Source organism: Nelumbo lutea, chromosome 4, assembly GCF_056320005.1.
Source record: "Nelumbo lutea isolate HS-2025 chromosome 4, American lotus-T2T, whole genome shotgun sequence".
Lineage (NCBI taxonomy): Eukaryota > Viridiplantae > Streptophyta > Magnoliopsida > Proteales > Nelumbonaceae > Nelumbo > Nelumbo lutea.
The window spans coordinates 41655408-41662436 of NC_142687.1; the positions used below are offsets into that span (position 1 = coordinate 41655408).

Genomic DNA, 7029 nt, shown 5'->3' on the forward strand with positions numbered 1-7029 from the left:
GTGTAACAACTATTGGGAAACATGTTGTTTGGCTAACTCCATATGTAAGACATGGAACTTCATGTTATAATAGTTTTATGCCGGGTCCTTTACTAAAACATTCTATGTAGTTTGATGGATTTATTAAAATCTACCCTATAGTTTGTGTTTTACTAAAACACCCCTATAGTTTGCAATCAATTCATTTAATCAACCTTCCATTAGGTTGAAGTGGAAAAATGACAATTTTGACCTTAGGATCTGTTTGGGCCAATTTAATCTACAGAAAATATAAATGGAAATGTCACTCTTGCCCCTAGCAAAACATGGGCAACAATTCTTTTCATTCAATTTTATTCTCTATTTGAAGAAGGAAGATATGCCATTGCAAATTAACTAATAACCTGGTATGGACTGTTCTCTCTTATTCATTCTACTAAAACCAAACATTGTGTGGTGGAACTGAAAATTAAAGAATGGTTCATTTTAAAAGCTTGATATGATATTATGATGTGCTAGGGATATTTTTGGAATAAAATAGCACATGCCCATGCCCTTGAATATTTCACAGTATAGGTGGTCAAGTTGACAATTTGAGACAGCAATATAAAATATTCTTGATAGAAGGTTGATTAAGTAAGCCGGTTGCAAACTATAGGGGGAGTTAGTAAAATGTAAACTGAGATAGATTTTATCAAATTTGTAAAACTATAAAGGGTGTTTTAATAAATGACCCTTTTATGTAAGATATAAAAACTTTGAGTATAATTGTCAATTAGTTTTTATGTTATAGTTAGTAATTTGAATTTGTGTGCAGGTTAAGCTAGTATGACATTGAAGATTTGGACAATGGAAAAAAAGATTTTTTTAATATCTTATTCATACATGTTCCTGAATAAATATTTAAAATTGTTTGTGTTTTTTATTTATTAGATAATGTAATTTCTTACTTAACTGTATAAATGTAGATAATTTTTTTTTTCATTTATTGTTTCACATTTATTTAATTACATGTAGAATTTTTGAATGTTTGATGTGTAGTAGGAAAGCATGTAAAATAATTTTATAAATAAAAAAACCGTTGCAATAGGCTTTTTCTCATATGTTATAACGGTGGTTTTTGACTGTTGGCAGTGATTGATTTAAGCGCCAAAATCATTGTGACCTGCGTCGGCGGTTTTCTTGGTCTTTGCCGAGGGTCATTATCTTTACCGGTGGGGACTTAGCTGAAGAAAAAAACTGTTGGCTAATCTTTGTGATGACGTGTTTTCTCACCTGTGAAATTGATGGCAATATTAATATATTATCAACAAATCAGTAGCAGCCACTCGTTTGGCTTCAAAAAGAGGTAGAGTTTCCCTCGGAATTCTTAAAGATGGTATTTTTAACTCTCTATTTATCCTAAGGAAGACGTGGCCGTCCGTCTTCAGAAGTTCACCCCACCTGTATTTTCTGATCATTTGCTAGAAATAAGATTCATTCGTTGGCAACACCAACGATAGCCACCAGTCATCAACGAGCCAAAAAGCAATGAAGATCTACTTATTACATATTACGAGTTTTCTTTCTTCTCTGAGATTTTGTAAGGGAAGGGGATGGGTTAGATTTTAATGTCAGGGAAGGTTGTAGTTTTTCAGCCGGATACTATTCCTTCTTTTTTAGGCTGCATTTGTTTTAGGTGTAAATTCAGTTTTACACCGATGGAAAATGTAAACTAGTTTAGTTGTTGATGGAAATTAGGATCGATAGATTTTGAAAATTTATACAAACCATGCTTGATTGTCAAAGGTGTAAATTCGGTGAGATGGGAGTTACTGTAGTTGGTATACTAATTAAAGATGGTACTACATTGCATTCAACGAGAGAGTCGACACAAAATAGGTTGAAGTTGAAACCTGAGATGGGAGCTATTATAGTCGACACAGAATATGGAGTGCTGAGATCGTTGCCGCACCGTCGCCAATTTCGCTCGAATATAGGCCTGACTTCGTTGCTACGACAGGGGATCGTGCTATCAGGAGAAGTTTCATGTGATCACTGCTATAGTCGGTTCTACTTGCTCATCAGACAGAACAGATTTTAAGTGATGGTTTCAGGGAGGCGAAGATCAAAGTGAAGAAAGAGGAAGGACTGCATCTAACCTAATGAACTAATGAACAACACTGATCCATAATACCTGTGATAGGTCTGTTCATTGGATGTGTGACAGAGTCTGGAAGATCGGTAAAAACTCGTGCATTTTCTCATTTTCCTCCTCCAAAACCCATCAAACCACTGATCTTAGACACCACTAGAGAATTTCCAGAGACTTGGGTTGTTTGAAGTCTGTTTTCCTTTCCAACGTTTCTGTTTTATCCATGGAAGTGCTTTCAAGCACAATCCCCTTCTAGGTTGGTTCGCAGAGACTGAAATATCATGCTGATAGAAAAAAAAAAAAAAAACAAAAAAACAAAAAACCTCGCCCAGATCTACTACGTCCTCCATGGTGTCTCATATTTTTTTAATGGTGTGAACCATTCAGACCTACTACAACACATTGATTCAACTAGAGAGACAAACAAAATATCAAATTCCTGGTAACACATTGATTCAACTACAAATGTGTTGCAGCCGAAGAACCAAAGACAAATTAGTCAAGCAAGGTAGGGAAAACAAATTAAGGTTTGGAGCTTCAAGAACTGTAGAACAGTCATGGGAGCCTACAACAAGTGGTGCCCCATTAATGGGTCCCACTGTGGAATTTAATGGGGTCAAAGGATTAGCTTGAAAGATGGGACCCACATTGCCTAGAATAAAAATGCTCAAGGAAAGTCTAAAGAATATGCCCAAAGAAAGGTCTAAGCAATATTAAATAAATTAGACAGCACATGAAAGAAGGTTCAACACAATCAACTTTATGACTAGGATCAACTCTGATTATGACTTTCCTTTCCGCTTGACTTTAGGTCACACAAAGTACTCCATCATTTAGGTGTTGATTTACCCTTAAATGTCCCCAACCAGATAGATTTCATTTCAGCCTGTTGCCCAAACGCCATTGAAATTATCAACTAATAAAAGAAAGCAGATTTGACAAGGAAACATTCTAACATTGGATTTAGACTTTATAGGTATGAGCCAAAATGGGAAATGTTAAAAAGTATAAAAAAATATTATTTTAGTGGGCTTGTTTATTGCTTGTTGTGTTTTGGATAAAAAGTATAAAAAAATATTATTTTAGTGGGCTTGTTTATTGCTTGTTGTGTTTTGGATTCTCTTTGGAAAGAGTGTAAGTATAAATGCAAATATAGAGGGTAAATATATTTGTTTGTGTTTTCACTCTTCTCAACTGAAATAATCATTCGGTTGGGTTTCTTTTAGACTTTTGGGTTTAATGACAAAGGACATCTTTGGGTTTGCTTTTTATCTTGTCGAAGTTAAGTCTTCCGTCTCTTGTAGAAAAATCCCAAGAAAACAGATTCTAAATTGCATTCAAGCTAAAATAAAGTAGAGATAAAGAGAAAATAAATACAGGGAATATATAGATTTACTTGGTCCAGCTTATATCCTATGTCTACGAGTGAAGGAGGAATAGAAATCCACCATGTAGTAGGTAATGAAGAAGAAATACAGAATTGTGCTCTTACAGAAAAATCCTAAGCCTCAAATACATCCAATGTCCGACTCCTCTCTCACAAAATACAGACGTTTGTATACAAGAGAGAAAACCCCTGAAATACATGATTTTTTGTATTTTATTCGGACCTATAAAATGAATATGGGTCGGGTCTATACCACAAGTGACCCAAACCCTATGCATCCACCACATCCTACTATGAAATTTTACTTTTGTGTTTTTTTCAAATTAATTCGGAATGAATTCATAAAACGGGTCACCACAAAGAATTCAAAGCACAAACATAACACTGTCTTATAACAAAAGCATGAAAAGTAAAGCTTGAAGGAGAGAGGAACATGGATTCCTTCTAGGCCCCTACCCAAGGTCGTTTCAGCTTCTTTAAACGAACTTCACTTACTGATGAAACTTCACATTAGTCCTAAAACTTTCCTATTTTCCCTCTCTTTAGGATTTAGGATTAATGTTTCTGTGTTTGGTTGCAGTAAATGTATGAAAGTGCAAATGTAAAACATGTAAATTCTGGTTTAATTTTGTTTTGGGTTTTATTTTATTTGTATTATAATCAAATAAAATAAGTTAAAATTTAAAGCAAAAAGAGGTGAGAATTTACACTCAAATAATTTGTACTGTTATGGTTTTGCATCAGTGCAAATTTATTTGCATTGCAATCAAACACAACCTAGGCTCTGTTCGGAGTGCAAATCCATACGGCATGCAGTGCAATCATATATTTACCATGTCAGTTTGCTAACCTAGCTGGGGTAAAATTTGCATTTTCCTACTTCCACCAAAAGCGATACAGAATTTGCAATTTTGCAATTTTGCATTGCCTTCCTCCCACCTTCATTCTCTTCTCCCATATAAACCAAAGATCTGGCTACCAGAAAAGCTTATGATTGTTTGATTTGAAAAAAAAGAAAAAAAAACTTGGAGGCTTAGAGAAAAGTTTGGCTGAATAGGGTTCTGGAATCGGAGTCGGAATCGGAATGGATATGGTCGGTTGAGGTGTAAATTTGAACCGAGTTCTTTAATTGAATAGGCCTAAGAAGGTTAAAGAAAAAAGTGCAAAAGCGAAGGCTACCATTCCCATCACACGGTCACACCTCATTTTCAGATTTTCAAATTCATGGTATGTATCTCTTTCATCAGACGATTCAGTCCACGAAGAATGGAAGGTGCATATTCTTCTTCCTTCAACGTTTCTGGTTTATAAAACAGAGCAACCTATCAAAAGTTTATTATGAGGGAATGGTTTTCTGATTGCTTTAGACGACGAATACGAGCTTGTTCATGGCGGGATTCCAGATCATTAACAATGAGCTGCGGTGGCTGACATCTACCACCACCATTGGTGGCAGAAGGGCGGGTGTAGCTGCGGGATGTCGTTTGGTTCCAAAAAGATGTAGAATTCATTTGTATTAGGGGTCTTGGAATGAATCCATTTGTATTGTTTTAGTTGACTGTTGTACTATTTTCTGTAATGACCAAAAAATCTTTCGAGTACCGGAGAGAACAATTGGAACACCTTATAACCCAGACTGAACGGATTTGTACATTGGTTGTGCGACAGAGTCTGGATAACCGTGAAATCCATATGAAGGTAACCAAAATGCGCTCCTGTATCTCTTCCTCCTCCTCCTTCAAAACCCATCAAAACACTGACAACATAACAATAGGGAATTTGCAGAGACTATAAAAAAGTTCCCTGTTTCGTGTTTCCATATTATGATTGTTGTATAGCCTATTTCACATCCCATAGTGGTCTCAGAGCAGTATCTGCGAAGCTTTTGAACTTCTTTAGAAATGAAAATAATATTGCTGTTTTTTTATTTTTCCGGCGATTAAATCCGGTCTCTGGCGACCAGACCACGTCAAGAAAGCAGTCATACACCCTTTATTCACCGTTGAAATTTCTGAAAAAACGTATCTGTATTTGGTATTTCGGGTGAAGAAGATGATTTCCGATCACGCTCGAGAGATGACCCGAACCGTTAATCTAACCTGCGCTGATAAACCGAGAGCCGGCGGCGGCGACCGGACCAGGACAATTCGAGCCTAACCAGTGATTCAGAATGGTTAATGATGTCAAGTCGATCTCAGTCCGCCTAACCCAGATACCAGTAGAGGTAGAGGACCCTCTTCCTTTGTTGGGTAATCTATAGCTTTCTATTTCCAATTATTGCACTCTTCGAGGTCGGTTCATAGTAAGTTAATAGATCATTCAATCAGAAAGCCTCGCCAGGTCTCCGTTGTCGTCCAGCGGTTAGGATGTCTGGCTTTCACCCAGGAGACCCGGGTTCGATTCCCGGCAACGGAAAATAATATTTTCCTTTTAAAATCAAAAAGCCTCGCCCAGGTCGTCTTATTTTTTTTCCTGTAAATTCCCGAATTTCTGTAATATACTTCTCGCATTTGAGTGGGGTTTTTTTTTTTTTTTTGCTGAGAACCGAGCAGTATTGCCCAGGCGTTCATAGTTTTTGTTTCTTCCAGTTTCGTCCATCATAATTAATATGATTCCATGCCATTAATGACGGAAACCCAAATCATTAAAAAATCAGAACACAAGAATTTTAGGACACCAGTGCAACCTTTCCTCTCAACAAAAACTGCAATTAATTCTCAGTGGCATCCGAAACTCTCTGCAAGGATAGTTTCAGAAGCACAAAGCAAGCAACTCCTTTACAGAAATCATAGATCTTCATCCCCATCCCCAAATCAGTATATTCGACTCTACCGAGGCCAAGGTGTGTCATTCTTGGTTTATTCATTTCATTGTCAACATTCCCACACGTTGTTCCTTACTCCCAGAGTAAAGGTCATTTCTGGCAAACCACATTTGCTATAAGCCTTCTGTCAATATCTAGGCCCAAGGTGGGGATCAGGCTCCAACCTAAATGTGTTATGTTAATATAGATCCAAAGTTAGGCTGACTCATGAATAGGTTTAGTCTCCATCCCCCGTCTTGAGGTAGGGGTTATCATTTTGAGACTAGATCTTCTCCTCACACTTGGCGCCTCACACATACATCCTATCATGCATTGAGAATATCTCTCATATTTATTAGTTATTATTCATGAGAGATATTTCCAATGCACGGTGAATATACCTGTGAGGTGTATTTGTGAGGAGCAGATCCTGGGTCTATCATTCTTGGCTTAACCTACATTTTTGTGAGTACATCCAGCTCAATTTGGGCCCGTATCAGGCCTACAAAATTCCAAAGCCGGACTCAGGTCAAATATCAATTCATTGGTTACCACTTTTGACACCCATATATATATAGCTTTACTAAAAAAATCCGATTTGGTTTGGTTTTTTGCACATTGCATACAAATTTCTATTTGTGCATGCATACATGATTCTAATTTCTAATTGGCTTAAGCCCAAGGGCTCAGTTACTGTATGATAAACCACACTAAAGTAGCAAACCG

The 7029-nt window shown here is 36.8% G+C and overlaps 1 non-coding gene across 1 annotated transcript; it reads left to right on the forward strand.

The window, feature by feature from the left end:
- The first annotated feature begins 5843 nt into the window (after nt 1-5843).
- Nucleotides 5844-5915, forward strand: TRNAE-UUC (transfer RNA glutamic acid (anticodon UUC)). Its single transcript has one exon. It is a non-coding gene; the product is annotated as a tRNA-Glu (tRNA).
- The last annotated feature ends 1114 nt before the right edge of the window (nt 5916-7029 follow it).